The 16,366-nt window shown below is 45.3% G+C and overlaps 1 non-coding gene across 1 annotated transcript; it reads right to left on the bottom strand.

Moving 5' to 3' along the window:
* Positions 1–977: 977 nt before the first annotated feature.
* LOC119944191 lies at positions 978–1,116 on the bottom strand. The gene has a single exon (XR_005455692.1). It is a non-coding gene; the product is annotated as a small nucleolar RNA SNORA7 (small nucleolar RNA).
* Positions 1,117–16,366: the final 15,250 nt, after the last annotated feature.

Below are 16,366 nucleotides of genomic sequence, written 5' to 3'. Positions count from 1 at the left end.
GGTCATTTTAATTGGATCTTTTGTATGCAATCATGGCCGGTGTCAGTATTTGCTTCTGAAATGGAGCTCTAACCTTCTTTTTGTCTCCCTTGAAAGGGGCTGTTATAGGTGGTAAATTCCTATCTCTGGCATTTGTGCTTAGATTAAGTCTGTCAAGAGACTTGTTTCTTTCCTGTGAAAATCCCTTTATCACTTCAAAACAATTTTCAAGCCGGAATGTGGTGAGATTTCCGAAGAAATAAAAAAAAATTCATAATATCGGCACATAGCGATGTTTATTTACGCAATCCAAATTGATGTGCCGTGAAAAATCATTTTATGTTATTTACATGCAAATTGCACCTGGTTTACCCCAGAAACTGGCTTCAAGAGGCTCTCCCAGCCCAGTAAGTACAGAATCTGGACCCAGCAGCTGGATCCCTGGGGCAGGGCTGCAGCAGGGGGCCTGCCTGAACAACGACAATGGATGAAAGAAAGACCAAATAAGCAAGGATTGGTCATTTGACTAAAGAGTTCCTATCAGCACGCAGATAGGCACAAGCCCAAGTGCTCCTAAATAGTAACAGTTTTTTGGTAGGCTTGTTTGAAACCCTGACCTGGACTCTTCCAGAGTGTCACCCATCTTTAGGAAGACAAGATGAGTGCAGGCCACTACGGGAGGATTTTTAGTTAACAACTCTGGTATTTGTTAAACCCTTCCTATGTGCCAAGCGCTGTTCTAAGCACTGGGGTCTTGTCTCGTCTTACACTGTCGAGTCATCCCCGACCCATAGCGACTCCATGAACACACCTCACCCAGAACGCCCCACTCTCCATCTGCAATTGTTCTGGCAGTGTGTCCGACTGAATGAATGAATGAATAGTTTTCTCGATGAATTTACGGAAGTGTTTTACCACTACCTTCTTCCACATGATAAACTTGAGTGTCCACCCTGGACTCTCTCCATGCCGCTGCTGCCCAGTGCAGGTGAATTTTGACTTGTAACAGATGGCCTTCCACTCACTAGCCACTGCCCAAGCTAGGAATGGAATGGATAGGCCTCTGCTTTGACTCTCCCTCCCATAGCCGAGACTGGTAGAGTACTGGAAACTCTCCAGGTGCGATCCTGAGAGGGAGAAGCACTGCTGTAGTAGATACAAGGTATTCAGATTGGACACAGCCCCTGTCCCACATAAGGCTCACACTCTTAATCCCCATTTTATAAATGAGATAACTGAAACCCAGAGAAATGAAGTGCCTTGCCCAAGGTCACATGGCAGATAAGTGGTAGAAATGGGTTTAGAACCCAGGTCCCAGGTCCTTGCTCTATCCACCAGGCCATGAGTGTATGAAAATATACCCTGAAAGAAGCCGCAGGGCCTAGTGGAAAGAGCTAGGTCCTGGGTGTCAGAGGACCTGGGTTCTAATCTCAGCACTGCCCCTTGCCTGCTGGGTAACACAGGTCAAGTCACTTAACATCTCTGTAGCTCCTTTTCATTATCTGTAAAATGGAGAGTCAATGTCGGTTCTCCCTCCCCCTTAGCTCATGAACCCCATGTGGGACAGGTGGCTATGTCTGATCTGACTATCTTGTATTCAACCCAGTGCTTAGTATAGTGCTTGGCACATATTAAATGCTTAACAAACACCACTGCTACTATTATAGGCCTGAGAGTATTAATCAGCTTCCTTTAGATTGTAAGCAGGGAACTTGTCTACCAACTTTGTTATACTGTACTCTCCCAAGAGCTTAGTACAATGTTCTGCACACAGTACGCACTCGATCGATCAATCGATCATATTTCTTGCACGCTTACTGTGTGCAGAGTTCTGTTCTAAGTCCTCAGAATAGTACAATATAACAGAATTGGTAGACACATTCTCTGCCTACATGTTTTCCACCTTTCTACATGTTTTGTCACCTGTCTACAGATTTTGTCACCTGTCTACATGTTTTGTTTTGTTGTCTGTCTCCCCCTTCTAGACTGTGAGCCTGTTGTTGCGTAGGGACTGTCTCTATATGTTGCCGAATTGTACTTCCCAAGCGCTTAGTACAGTGCTCTGCACATAGTAAGTGCTCAATAAATATGATTGAATGGATGAATGAATGAATAGAGCCAAAAAAATGCTTGATTGATTGATTTCCAAGATGCCTCGGAGAGGAAAGCCCAAGGAGAATTCTATGTAACCTCATTTATTAGGATCTTGCTTATCTGGAATTTGGGATAATTCAATCAATCAATCAATCAATCAACCATATTTATTGAATGCTTACTGTATGTAGAGCATTGTAGAGCATTGGAGAAGCAGCGTGGCTCAGTGGAAAGATCACGGGCTTTGGAGTCAGAGGTCATGGGTTCAAATCCCAGCTCCTCCACTTGTCAGCTGTGTGACTTTGGGCAAATCACTTAACTTCTCTGCAACTCAGTTATCTCATCTGTAAAATGGGGATTAAGAATGTGAGCCCCCCCGTGGGACAACCTGATCACCTTGTAACCTCCCCAGTGCTTAGAACAGTGCTTTGCACATAGTAAGCACTTAACAAATGTCATTATTATTATTATTATCCAAGCCCTCACCAAAACCTGCCTGTCTCAGCTCTGCAACATTGCCAAGATCCGCCCTTTCCTCTCCATCCAGACCGCTACCCTGCTCGTTCAAGCTCTCATCCTAGCCCGTCTGGACTGCTGTATCAGCCTCCTCTCTGATCTCCCATCCTCTTGTCTCTCCCCATTTCAATCTATACTTCACGCCGCTGCCCGGATTGTCTTTGTCCAGAAACACTCTGGGCATGTTACTCCCCTCCTCAAAAATCTCCAGTGGCTACAAATCAACCTGTGCATCAGGCAGAAACTCCTCACCCTGGGCTTCAAGGCTCTCCATCACCTCGTCCCCTCCTACCTCACCTCCCTTCTCTCCTTCTACAGCCCAGCCCGCACCCTCCGCTCCTCTGCCGCTAATCTCCCCACCGTGCCTCATTCTCACCTGTCCCGCCGTTGACCCCCAGCCCACTTCATCCCCCTGGCCTGGAATGCCCTCCCTCCCAACATCCACCAAGCTAGCTCTCTTCCTTCCTTCAAGGCCCTACTGAGAGCTCACCTCCTCCAGGAGGCCTTCCCAGGCTGAGCCCCCTCCTTCCTCTCCCCCTCATCCCCTTCTCCACCCCCCTGCCTTACCTCCTTCCCTTCCCCACAACACCTGTATATATGTATATATGTTTGTATATATTTATTACTCTATTTATTTATTTATTTTACTTGTACATATCTGTTCTATTTTATTTTGTTAATATGTTTTGCTTTGTTCTTTGTCTCCCCCTTCTAGACTGTGAGCCCACTGTTGGGTAGGGACCGTCTCTATATGTTGCCAACTTGTACTTCCCAAGCGCTTAGTACAGTGCTCTGCACACAGTAAGTGCTCAATAAATACGATTGATTGATTGAGAGTACAATATAACAATATAACAGAGTTGGTAGACACAGTCCCTGCCCATTCAGACTCTATTTACATCCTCCTTCCTCTGCATTAGTTTCAAACTAATGCACTTGTATCTACCCCAGCGCTTAGAACAGTGTTTGATACATAGTAAGCATTTAATAAGTACCATAAAAACAGATAATGCTCCTGCAGACCTGGATTCCTTCTTCCCACAGGTCCAGGCAACTGCCCCTTATTTTACAAGTCAGCACAAATATCCTGTCTCCTCCATGGGGTGGGGAATTATGGTGTTTTATTAAGTGCTTACTACGTACTAAGCACTGTACTGAGCACTGGGATTGATACAAGATAATCAGGTCAGACACAGTCCTTTTCCCATGTAGTGCTTATAGTCTAAGCAGGAGGGAGACGGGCATTTAATCCCCATTTTTTGGATGAGGAAATTGAGGCACAGAGAAGTCAAGTGACTTGCTTAAGATCACACAGCAGGCAAGTGGCAGAGCGTGGATTAGAACACAGTCCTTTTCCCACGTAGTGCTTATAGTCTAAGCAGGAGGGAGACGGGCATTTAATCCCCATTTTTTGGATGAGGGAATTGAGACCCAGAGCAATTAAGTGGTTTAGAGAAATAGCATGAACTAGTGGAAAGAAAATAGGCCTGGGAGTCTTCTGACCTCTAATCTCAGCTCCACTCTTTACTTGCTGTGTGACCTTGGGAAAGTCAAGTAACTTCTCTGGGCCTCAGTTTCCTCAACTGAAAAATGGAGATTTAATACCTGTTCTTCCTCCTGCTTAGACTGTGAGCCCCATGTGGGACAGTGACCATGCGTGGTCTGATTAACTTGTAGATATCCCAGTATTTAGAACAGTGGTTGACACATAGTAAGCACTTGACAAGTACCATTAAAAAAAAAGTTTCCCAAGGTCACACAGCAGGTAAGTGGTGGAGCTGGGAATAGACGTAGTTAATAATAATAATAAAAATGACATTTAATAAGCGCTTACTAAATGCAAAGCACTGTTCTAAGTGCTGGGGAGGTTACAAGGAGATCAGGTTGTCCCACAGGGGGCTCACAGTCTTAATCCCCATTTTACAGATGAGGGAACTGAGGCACAGAGAAGTCAAGTGACTTGCCCAAAGTCACACAGCTGACAATTGGCAGAGCTGGGATTCGAACCCATGACCCCTGACTCCAAAGCCTGGGCTCTTTCCACTGAGCCACACTGCTTCTCTGACTTCCTTTGACTTAATTCCTCTGACTTTCAGACCAGTGCTCGTCCACTAGGCCATGTTGCTGTGGTTTTTACAAAAGTAATTAAGAATAGTATTGGGGTGTGTATGTGTGAGAGTGTGTGTGAGAGAGAGTGTGTGTGTGTGTGTGGGGGGGGGGGGGGCTGAGATTTCAGTCTCCACCTCTCCGTGGCAGGACTGCATTTCTGATAAGAGGGGCAGGGGGATTGGGGTGACCACCATTTTGTTGAAGTTTGAAGGGCAACAAAATGGCCTCTGGGAAATGGCCTCTCCACTGCCCAGGTTGCAGCCTCCAGGAGCTTGGGCATCCCGGCTTCCGCCCTGTAGACAGGTGGGTGAGGATGCTGGAGAGGGCTGCATCTGCTCTGGGCCCTGGCCGGGATTTGAACTCGCAGAAACCTGCTACCACCACTCCACTGGCATCCACCTCACTGGGGAAAATCCAGGCAATTCCTCCAATTAATGAACTGGGAAAATTACAGGTAAAAGAAAAGCGGCCAAGTGAAAAAGACCTTGAAAGGCATGAAATAGACAATGAGGTTCTCACTCTTTTATTTCTTTTCCTTCCTCCTTCCCCCTCCCCTCCCTCCTTCTCCCTCCCTCCCTCTCTCTCTCCCTCCCTCTCTCTTTCTCACTCCCTCTCTTTATTTTATGTTTAATATTGGACTAGAGTCTTCACTGAAATTTTTGTGTGAAAAATTGGGGAAGTCATGTTTTCTGAGAAACCGAAAAGCAAAAGTAAAATACGAAAGTATCTATAATCTATGCTTGTATCATCATTTCTAGTGTTTAGCACATTACACTTATACCGGGTGTGTGTATGTATGTCGATGTCAATGTGCATATATAAGGGTGGGTGTGTTATTTATGTGTCCATATATGCATGTCTACATATGCACATGGAAAGTGTGTGCATATGTATATCCACATGTACTCCTGGGTACGTTTGGCTGCATGTTTATATCTACACACACAAACACACACAAACACACACAGGAGTGAAAAACCCGACTGTGTAGCTTGCTAGTAGAACAACATATCAACAACTGTTAGTGCTGACTTGAAGGTTAAATATTAGGAAGGAATCCAATTTCTCTTGTCTATTCAGCTCAGCGGTGTGTTAGATTGCGGCTGGAGTGTGCTTATGGAGTGTGGGATATGAAGTCAGCTAATCAATCCCCGCTGCTTCATTCCTAGGTTCTTTTCATATCAGGTCCCTGCCCTCAGGCCGCCTTCAGCTTTCCAAAAGCCAATTCCATACAAATAAAAATTGCGACCTGCAGCTAGAGGGTGAAGCTGAGTTCCCCCCTCGTGATTAATCTCTTCTTGGGTGGCTTTCAGGAAGAAAGAAAAAAAAGAAGAAGAAGGAGAAGAAGAAGAAGAAGAAAAACATGCAAGCTGCAGCCCCAGTGAAAGAGTTTTCCTATTGAATGAGCTCAGAGCTGTGGAGCCAGCTTATCAAATGAAAGAATTCATTTTTTTTTACAGTGCCTCATGTTGACATTGAGAAAATGAGCTATCAAACACTATGATTAAACTTCAGCTGCCATAATTGTCGTCCGAGCAACTGCATGGTGGAACTGAAAAGCGTTTTTTTTTTTAACCAGCTCTATATGGTTCACCAGTAATACTCAGTTTAAAAGGTTGTTGCTGCTAGCAAGAGAAACAAGGCTTGAAATTAACTTTTTCCAATCCATAGACAAAATTAAACATAGGTATTTGAGTCACACAAACAACAGTTAAATCAGATGTGCTTTAAATTTCATTTTTGTCATTTCAGCTGCCAGAAGGTAACTCCAGGGTATTAAAATATCAGAGCCCTCCCCGATTTCACCGTATTAGTCTGATGTGTCCAGCTTTTGTCTGCCCCTCTTTAAAGGCAGGTAGGAAGAGACGAGTCAGCCTAAATGTTCAGTTCAGAAAAATAAATCGGGATCTGATAAATATTTCTGCCGCAAATGTAATTAAAGATGGGGCTGAAGGAGAACACAATATAAAATATGATCGCAAGGCTGCATGCAATTATAGCTGTAAGTCCTTTATGGCTTACTGGACCTATAGGCAAGAGCTCCTTCAGACTAGGTGCACTCAGAGGAAAACTATTCTGCATTAATTTGCTGAAAACATTTTATCATCGTTGTCTGGAGATGCCTGCTCTGCAAAGATGCAAAGCTATCTTCCGGTGAAACATGGTTTAAGGTGGACGCGATCTACTTGACAGAATTGTGGTCCCACTTTCACGGTGTCTGGTAGACCAGTGGGATATGGCTAAGGGAATCAGTCTGGGCTCAATGCTTAGGAGAGCAGGGGGATGGCAGCGAGAGGGATGGGAGAAGCAAGGTGGAAAGCGGATTGAGGGAGCAGGAGGGATGAGGAATTGAAAGGTGGAGAGAAATGCCTGTTTGGGGAGGTTTCCGTGCTTGGGAGAAGCAGCATAATAATAATAATGATGGCATTTGTTAAGCACTTACTATGTGAAAAGCACCGTTCTAAGCACTGGGGAGGTTACAAGATGATCAGGTTGTTCCACGGGCTCACAGTCAATACCCATTTTACAGATGAGGTAACTGAGGCACAGAGAAGTTAAGTGACTTGCCCAGAGGCACACAGCTGACAATTGGCAGAGCTGGGATGTGGATAGAGCCTGGGCTTAAGAGTCAGAAGAACCTGGGGCAGAATCCCCACTCCTCCACTTATCTGCTGTGGGACCTTGGGCAAGTCACTTCACTTCTCTGGGCCTCTGTTACCTCATCTGTTAAATGGGGATTAAGACTGTGAGCTCCACGTGGGACAGGAACTCTGTCCAACCCAATTTTCTTGTTTCCACTCTAGCGCTGAGTACAGTGTCTGGCACATAGTAAGTGCCAAAGAAACACCACAATTACTATTATTATTCAGTACTCAGTTTAATTAAAGTGTCCTCCTTGATTACCTTGCACCTGCCCCAGTGCTGAGTATAGTGCTTGGCAAATAGTGAGTGCTTAACAAATGCCATCATTATGATTATCGTTATGATTATTAGGTGGACACTCAGAGTAGGGGCTAGAGGATTAGGTCAGGTGGATGGACCCCGGTGGGATTTTTTAAGCAGGCAGAGGTTTGAGGACCGTTTGCCATGCTTCAGAGCATCCCAAGTGGTACTCCTGCCTGAGGAAAAAACCTCTCCCAAGTTTTCTTTGCTGAGGAAGAGTAAAAGCAATCCGTTCCCTTGTTTGCTTTTGTGAGCTGCTGGCTGGCTTCAGTGGGAAAGGGATGTTTACTGCTTTCGTTTGCTGTTGGTGTCCTCAACTAATAACTTTAGCATTTATTAAGCACTTACTCTGTGCCAAGCCCTGGGGCAGATACGAGATGATCAGATCAGACGCAGTCCCTGTCCCATATGGTGCTCACATTCTAGGAGGGAGGGAGAGCAGATGAGATAGCCCCATTTTACAGATAAGGAATCTGATGTCCAGGGAGGTTTAGTGGCACACAGCAGGCCAGAGGTAGAGCTGGGATTGGAACTCGTCCCTGGGCTCTCAGCCTTACCTGCTCTTTCCCCTGGAGTATTTAATTCTGGACTTTTGGCTGGGACCAACTCCTCAGGCCTCTCAGCTGAGAGGGAAAAGGTGGACTGCTGTCAACAAATGTTGCAGGTCAGCTTTACTGCTTAAGTGATACTTTCAGAAAAAAAGTCTAAACCATCTCTTTCAAAACAGTTCTGGCCTGGTTATGGACAGGGAATATGCCTACCAATTCTATTGTTGTATTGTATTCTCCCAATCATTTAATGGAGAAGCAGCATGGCTTAGTGGATAAACCACTAGCCTGGAAGTCAGAAGGACGTGGGTTCTAGTCCCAGAACCACCACATGTCTGCTGTGTGACCTTGGGTAAGTCACTTCACTTCCCCATGTTGGGCAGGGATTGGGTCCAACCTGATTAACTTGTACCGACCTCAGTGCTTAGAACAGTGTTTGGCACATAGTAAGCATGTATCAAGTTTGTTAAGCGCTTTCTATGTGCGAAGTACTGTTCTAAGTGCTGGGGTGGATACCAGGTGATTAGGTTGTCCCACGTGGGGCTCACAGTCTTAATTAAATACATTTATTTATTTAAATTATTTATTTATTTATTTATTACAGTGCTCTGCACACTGTAAGTGCTCAATAAATACCACTAATGATGAGGATGATGATGATGAAGAATAAATCAATGGTATTTATTGAGTGCTTACTATGTGCAGAGCACTGGACTAAGCGCTTGGGAGAGTACAATGCAATAGGATGAGTAAGCTTGTCTTCTAGACTGTAGCTCATTGTGGACAGGGAATGTGTCTACCAAATGTGTTATACTCTTCCAGGAGCTTAGTACAGGACTCTGCATACAGTAGGAGCTCAAAAAATGGTTCCATGATTCTTAACCAAACCCTCCCCATGCTACAGGGAGCTGCAGTTTCCAGTGAGCATTATTAGGTGTCCTCTAGGCACTGGGCTCTGGAATGGACCCCCTTGCCACAGCGCCAAGCACTTAGTATGTGCCAAGCAGTGTTCTAAGCACTGAAGTAGCTACAGGGTAATTAAGTTGTCCCATGTGTGGCTCACACTTTTAATCCCCATTTTACAGATGAGGTAATTGAGGCCCAGAGAAGTGAAGTGACTTGCTCAGGGCCCCAAAGTAGACAAGTGGCTGAGGCAGGATTAGAACCCACATCCTCTGACTCACAAGCCTGTGCTCCAAATCTCCCAACAGGCCATAATTTTCCTAAAAGAAGTGTTCGGTCTGGCTGGATTTTTTTCTTTTTTTAATGCTTTCTACTTAGACTCCTGAATCCAACAGCTGTTTTGTCTAAGTTGATTATACTAGCTGATGAACCATCCCTTCCCTGAACATCTGAAGGAAAAAAAAATTGAATGAACAAATCTCATCTCCATCTTTTTGGAAAATGTCAGGCTTGGGAGATTCGCTTTTCTAAATTTCCAGTGGTTCATTGGTCGGAGTGCCGCCAGCTTTTTAGAGTGAGTTCAGACTCGGTTTCTTGCCTTTGGATGGCTGTAGGGCAGAGTAGTCACTAACAGCGCTCAAGAATACCATATACGCTTTTGCCATCTTGTTCTTCTCACAGACTGGAGCTAGGATAGACCAGCTGGAAACAAAAATGTCAGCTGAAAAGCAGCTTCTGGGAAGCAGTTTGCCCGAGTGGATGAATCAATCAACCAATGCCATTTATTGAGCATCTACTATATGCAGAGCACTGTACTAAGCATTTGGGAGAGTACAACGTGGGTAGACATGTTTCCTTACCCACATCAAGTTTACAACCTAGAAGGGGAGACAAACATGAATATAAATAAATAGTTTATAATATACAATTCAAAGTTAAGTATGTAAGTGTTGGGGGATTAAGGGTGGGGCAAATATCACATGCACAAAAGGTCAAAGATGCAAGTGCATAGATCATGCAGAAGGCAGAAGGAGCTGGGGAAAGGAGGGCTTAATCAGGGAAGGCCTCTTGGAGGAGATGTGTCCTTAATAATTCTTTGAAGGTAGGGAGAGTGGTGGCTTTTCATGTATGGAGGAAGAAGGGGTTTCAGGTTAGAGGCAGGATGTGGGAAAAGGGTCAGTGGCGAGAAAGATGAGTATGCTAGTGCTAGAGGAGCTAATGCATCTTGGGCCTGAGAGTCAGACGACCTGGGTTCTAATCCCAGCTCTATCACTTGCCTGCTGGGTGACCTTGGAACCACTGAACTTCTCTGGGCCTCATTTTCCTCATCTATAAAATGGGAATTCAATGCCTGTTCTCCCTCCTACTTAGACTGTGAACCCTGTGAGGAACAGGCACTGTCTGACCTGATTGTCTTGTATCTACCCCAGTGCTTAGCACATAATAAGTGCTTGAAACTGGACTGACTGGGATGGAGCTGGACAAATGGCCTCCGGACCATCTGGGGCAGAGGAAGGGGCCCCAGATTGAGGCGTGCTGCCATTAGCTCCACCAGACAAGGTCAACTGAATTCCAATTTTGGGGTTAGTAGCTTCATCTGTAAAATGCAGATTAAGACTGTGAGCCCCATGGGGGCCAGGGACTGTGACCAACCTGATTAGATTCAAGGCGATGTGGATAGAGCCCGGGTCTAGGAGTCAGAAGGTCATGGATTCTAATCCCAGCTCTTCCACTTGTCTGCTGTGTGACCTTCACTTCTCTGTGCCTCAGCTACCTCATCTGTAAAATGGGGATTGAGAGTGTGAGCCCTACCTGGGACAGGGACTACGTCCAACTCGATTTGCTGGTATCCACCCCAGACCTTAGTACGGTACCTGGCACATAGTAAGTGCTTAAAAAACACCATCATTATTATTGTTATTACAAAGGACCCCATGTGCTTTGTACAGGGACAACCCCCATGTGCTCAGTGAAGACCTGCTGACTGTCTGGGCTGCTAGAGGGGTCTGTAAAGCTGGTGGAGGGGTGATGGAGAGGCGAGAGCGACTATGATTGGTTATTGTTATTTTGGCAGGACGTCTCTGAACATTTCATTCTTTCAATTGTATTGATTGAGAGCTTACTGTGTGCAGAGCACTGTACTAAGTACTTGGAAAGTACACTCTGGGCTTTTAGTCATAGCTCAGTGGGCTAGAATGCTGTTTTAGCGAAAGCCTCCCCATCCGAGCTCCACGAGTTTGATTCCTTTTCATATTGGTGGCATAGTATGGTTTCATATTAAATCTGGGAAGAACAGCATGGCCTAGTGGATAGAGCACAGACCTGGGAGTCAGAAGGACCTGAGTTCTAATCCTGAGTCTGCCACTTGTCTGCTGTGTGATCTTGGGCAACCTGGGAGCAGCGTTGCCTAGTGGATAATGCACGAGGCTGGGAGTCAGAAGGTGATGGGTTCTAATCCTGACTCGGCCACTTGTCTGCTATGTGACCTTGGGCAAGTAGCTTAACTACTCTGGGCTTCAGTTACCTCATCTGTAAAATGGGGATTAAGACTATGAGTCCCAAGTGGGACAACCTGATTACCTTGTATCTACCCCAGTGCTTAGAACAGTGCTTAGCACACAGTAAGTGCTTAACAAATACCATTATTATTAATATTATTATTCCCTGAGCCTCAGTTCTCTCATCTGTAAAATGGGGATTAAGACTCTGAGCCCTAAGCAGGACAGGGACTGTGTCCAACCGATTAATTTGTTAATATTCTTAATTAACTTGTTAAATTCAAGTCAACGCGGTGCTTAGAACTGTGCCTGGCACATTCATTCATTCATTCAGTCGTATTTACTGAGTGCTTACTGTGTGCAAAGCACTGTACTAAGTGTTTGGAAAGTAAATTCAGCAATAAATAGAGACAATCCCTGCCCACACCGGGCTTACAGTCTAGTGGATAGTAAGCGCTTAACAAAATACCATAGTTAAATACCACCAGACCAAAAAAATCCCTCTTTTTATGTCCAGCAGACAGTGGGTCCCCTCCCTCTCTCCTACAGGTGTGTTTTTGGGGACCAACTTTTCACACTGCAGTGATGACCAGCAGATGCTGAGGGCTGGGGCACTGTGAGGGGAGGAAATAGGTACCAAGATGAGGGAGAAGGGAAGGGTTGTGTGGTTGGGGCCAACTTAGCAGCCTTTGAGAACCACGCCTCTCCCCCTTCTGCTAATTCTTGTAGTGCACAGAAAACGTCCATGGGTCAGTCATTCAGTCAATCATATTTGTTGAGAGCTTACTTTGTGCAGAGCACCGCATGAGGCAGTTGGGAGAATAAAGTACAGTATAACAGAAACATTTCCTGTGCACATCAATCTTACAGTCTAGAAGGGGAAACAGACACTAATATAAATAAATGAAATTACTGATATGTATGTAAGTGCTGTGAGGCTGTGAGGGAGGATGAATGAAGGGAACAAGTCAAGGTGACACAGAAGGGAGTGGGAGAAGAGGAAAGAAGGGCTTAGTCAGGGAAGGCCTCTTGGAGGAGATGGGCCTTCAGTAAAGCTTTGAAGGAGGGGAGAGCAAGTGTTTGTCAGGGATGAAGAGCGAAGGCATCTGGGCCAGAGGCAGGACGTGGGCAAGAGGTGAAATAGTATAGAGGCATTAAAGGTCCTGACTCCTGCAACTTCCCTCTACCTAGAGGGTGGAAAAGGAAAAGGGAGGGACACTAGCATCTGGGTCCCCTCATCAAAGAAGCAGCATGGCCTAGTGGCTAGAGCACAGGCTGGGAGTCAGAAAGTCATGGGTTAATAATTATGGTATTTATTAAGCACTTGCTATGTGCCAAACACTGTTCTAAGCCTTGGGGTAAATACAAGGTGTTCAGGTTGTTCCACATGGGGCTCACAGTCTCAGTCCCCATTTTACAGATGAGGTAACTGAGGCCCAGAGAAGTTAAGTGAGTTGCCCAAAGTCACACAGCTGACAAGTAGCGGAACTGCGATTAGAACCCATGACCTCTGACCTCCAGGCCCATGCTCTTGCCACTAGGCCATGCAGCTCTACCCTTGTCTGCTGTGTGACCTGGGGCAAGTCACTTCACTTCTCTGTGCCTCTGTTTCCTCATCTGTAAAATGGGGATTAAGACTGTGAGCCCCAAGTGGGACAAGGACCGTGTCCAACCTGATTTGCTTCTATCCACCCCAGTGCTTAGTACAGTGCCTGGCACATAGAAAGTGCTTAACAAATACCACAATCAAAGGTATTTAAAGTGCTCCACAAGGAGCAGTCAGGATTCCCGCCAATCAGGCTTCCACTTTTCCACTGTCCCCAGAAAGTAACCTATCCTGCCATCCCCTCTCTCCCAAGGACTGGGGCTTGGGAAGTTTCCTACCTTCTTCCCCACCCCGGGAGCCCAGGTAGGTATGAGCGACTTGGCCCATGGAAGAGAACTAGGATGTTAGTGTAGGGTTGGGAGAAGAAAAAAAGATATATCCTTCCACCTGCAGGACATGTGCCTGAGTGGTTTTAGCAGTGATGATTGTGTTGTATCATCCTCTCCCTTGCTGTGGGCAGGAAATGTGCCTGTTTATTGTTATATTGTACTCTGCTAAGTGCTTAGTATTGTGCTCTGCATACAGTAAGCACTCAATAAATGCGATTGAATGAATGAATGCTCTGCCCAGAATAAGTGTTCAATAAATATGACTGATTGATTGAATGATTGGTTTCTAATGAGCCTTCCACACTTTTGCCTATTCCTCAGTGCCGAGAGACATTTATTTTTATTTTTTCATCCATCTTTATGTGTATATACTCGGTTTCCTCTCGGTTTCTTTATCCTCAGAGGGCCAGTGCCTATTTCACACCTGTGTATGCTTCCAAAATGCTTAGTACGGTGCTCTGCACATAGTAAGCACTTAGTAAGTACCATTACTACTTGTAATACTGCTAGTATTAAGAAGCAGTGTGGCCTAGCAGATAGAGCACAGGCCAGGGAGTCAGGAGGACCTGAATTCTAGTACCGGCTCTGCCACTTGGCTGCTGTGTGACCTTGGGCAAGTCACTTAACTTCTCTGTGCCTCAGTTACTTCATCTCTAAAATGGGAATGAAAACTGATTGGAAAAAGCACAGGACTGGGTGTCAAAAGCAGCATGGCGCAGTGGAAAGAGCCCGGCCTTTGGAATCAGAGGTCATGGGTTCAAATCCTGGCTCTGCCAGTTGTCAGCTGTGTGACTTTGGGCAAGTCACTTCACTTCTCTGGGCCTCAGTTCCCTCATCTGTAAAATGGGGATTAGGACTGTGAGCCCCCTGTGGGACAACCTGATCACCTTGTAACCTACCCAGCGCTTAGAATAGTGCTTTGCACATAGTAAGTGCTTAATAAATGCCATCATTATTATTATTATTATTATTATTACTAAAAGTCCTGAATCCTAGTCCCAGCTCTGTCACTCTCCTGCTATGTGACCTTGGCTAAGTCTCTTAACCTCTTTGGATCTCAGTTTCTTCATCTGTAAAATGGGGATGAGATTCCTGCTCTCCCTCTCATTTAGATCCATTCATTCAATTATTTAATCATATTTATTGAGTGCTTACTGTGTGCTGAGCACTGTACTAAGCACTTCGGAGAGTAAAATACAGCAACAAACAGACATATTCCCTGCCCACAATGAGCTTACAGTCTAGAATGGGGGAGACAGACATCAATACAAATATATGTTACAGATATGTACACAAGTGCTGTGGGTCTGGGAGGGGGTAAGAACAAAGGGAGTAAGTCAGGGAGATATGAGCCTTCTTTGGGCCAGGGTCATCTTGCATTCATTCATTCATTCAATCGTATTTATTGAGTGCTTACTGTGTACAGAGCACTGTACTAAGCGCTTGGGAAGTACAAGTTGGCAACATATAGAGACGGCCCCTAACCAACAGCGGGTTCACAGTCTAGAAGGGAGAATTGTACATTTGCAATTGTACATTTGTACAATTGTATATTGATTGTACAATTAATTGTACATTTGATTTCACTCCTACTTAAGTCCACCTTTTTGAATAATAATACTATTAATAATGATAACAAATAATTGTAGTATTTGTTAGGTGCTTACTATGTGCCAGGCACTCTGCTAAGCACTGAGGTAGATATAAGCTTAATCTACTCCAGTGCTTGCCACATACTGGATACTTAATAATATTATAAAATACCACTTTGTCTACCTTTCTCACTCCCATAACTCCCTCCAGGCCCTCTTCTACATCCTAATTAGAAAAGCCCAACTCTGCACTAAGCATCAGAAGCCTTCCCTTACTCCATGAGCAGCATAAGGCAAAGCTCAAAGCAGAACTCAGAGCCCCAGTTGTGAGCCCTCTAGACTGTAAGCTCATTGAGGGCAGAGAATATGTCTGTTTATTGTTATATCGTACTCTCCCAAGTGCTTAGAGCAGTGTTCTGCACACAGTAAGTGCTCAATAAATATGATTGAATGAACTGAATGAATGAATTTTCATCAGAAAGGATGGTTTGTGCACCTCTGGTCAGTTTATAATATTTCTTGTCAGTTGCCTTCTGGAGCAGTCAACTTTTGGCAGGGGATTCATATTTACCATTCACATTCTTCACCAGGGGATTTCTGCTCACATCACCAGCAGAAGTTATTGGGCTTGTGACATCGAGCCAGGCTAAGAGGCCATTGCTCCGGTCATTCTTTTGTGTTTTTGTTTGTTTGTTTTAATGGCATTTGTTAAGCACTTACTATGTACCAGACACTGTCCTGAGAGCTGACACAAACTAATCGGGTTGGTCACAATCCATGACATGGCTTAGTGGGAAGATCACAGGCTTGGGAGTCAGAGGACATGGGTTCTAATCCTGGCTCTGCCACTTGTCTGCTGGTGACCTTGGGCAAGTCACTTAACTTGCTTACTGCATCAGCCTTCTCTCTGATCTCCCATCCTCGTGTCTCTCCCCACTTCAATCCACACTTCATGCTGCTGCCCGGATTGTCTTTGTCCAGAAATGCTCTGGGCATGTTACTCCCCTCCTCAAAAATCTCCAGTGGCTACCAATCAATCTGCACATCAGGCAGAAACTCCTCACCCTGGGCTTCAAGACTCTCCATCACCTCGCCCCCTCCTACCTCACCTCCCTTCTCTCCTTCTACATCCCACCCCGCACCCTCCACTCCTCTGCCGCTAATCTCCTCACCTCGTACTCACCTGTCCCACCATCGACCCCCGGCCCACGTCATCCCCCGGGCCTGGAATGCCCTCCCTCTGCCCATC

The sequence above is a fragment of the Tachyglossus aculeatus genome, chromosome 22, assembly GCF_015852505.1.
Source record: "Tachyglossus aculeatus isolate mTacAcu1 chromosome 22, mTacAcu1.pri, whole genome shotgun sequence".
Taxonomy (NCBI): Eukaryota; Metazoa; Chordata; class Mammalia; order Monotremata; family Tachyglossidae; genus Tachyglossus; species Tachyglossus aculeatus.
The sequence above is the reverse complement of the archived record's forward strand: the minus strand, read 5'-3'. Positions and strand labels throughout refer to the sequence as shown.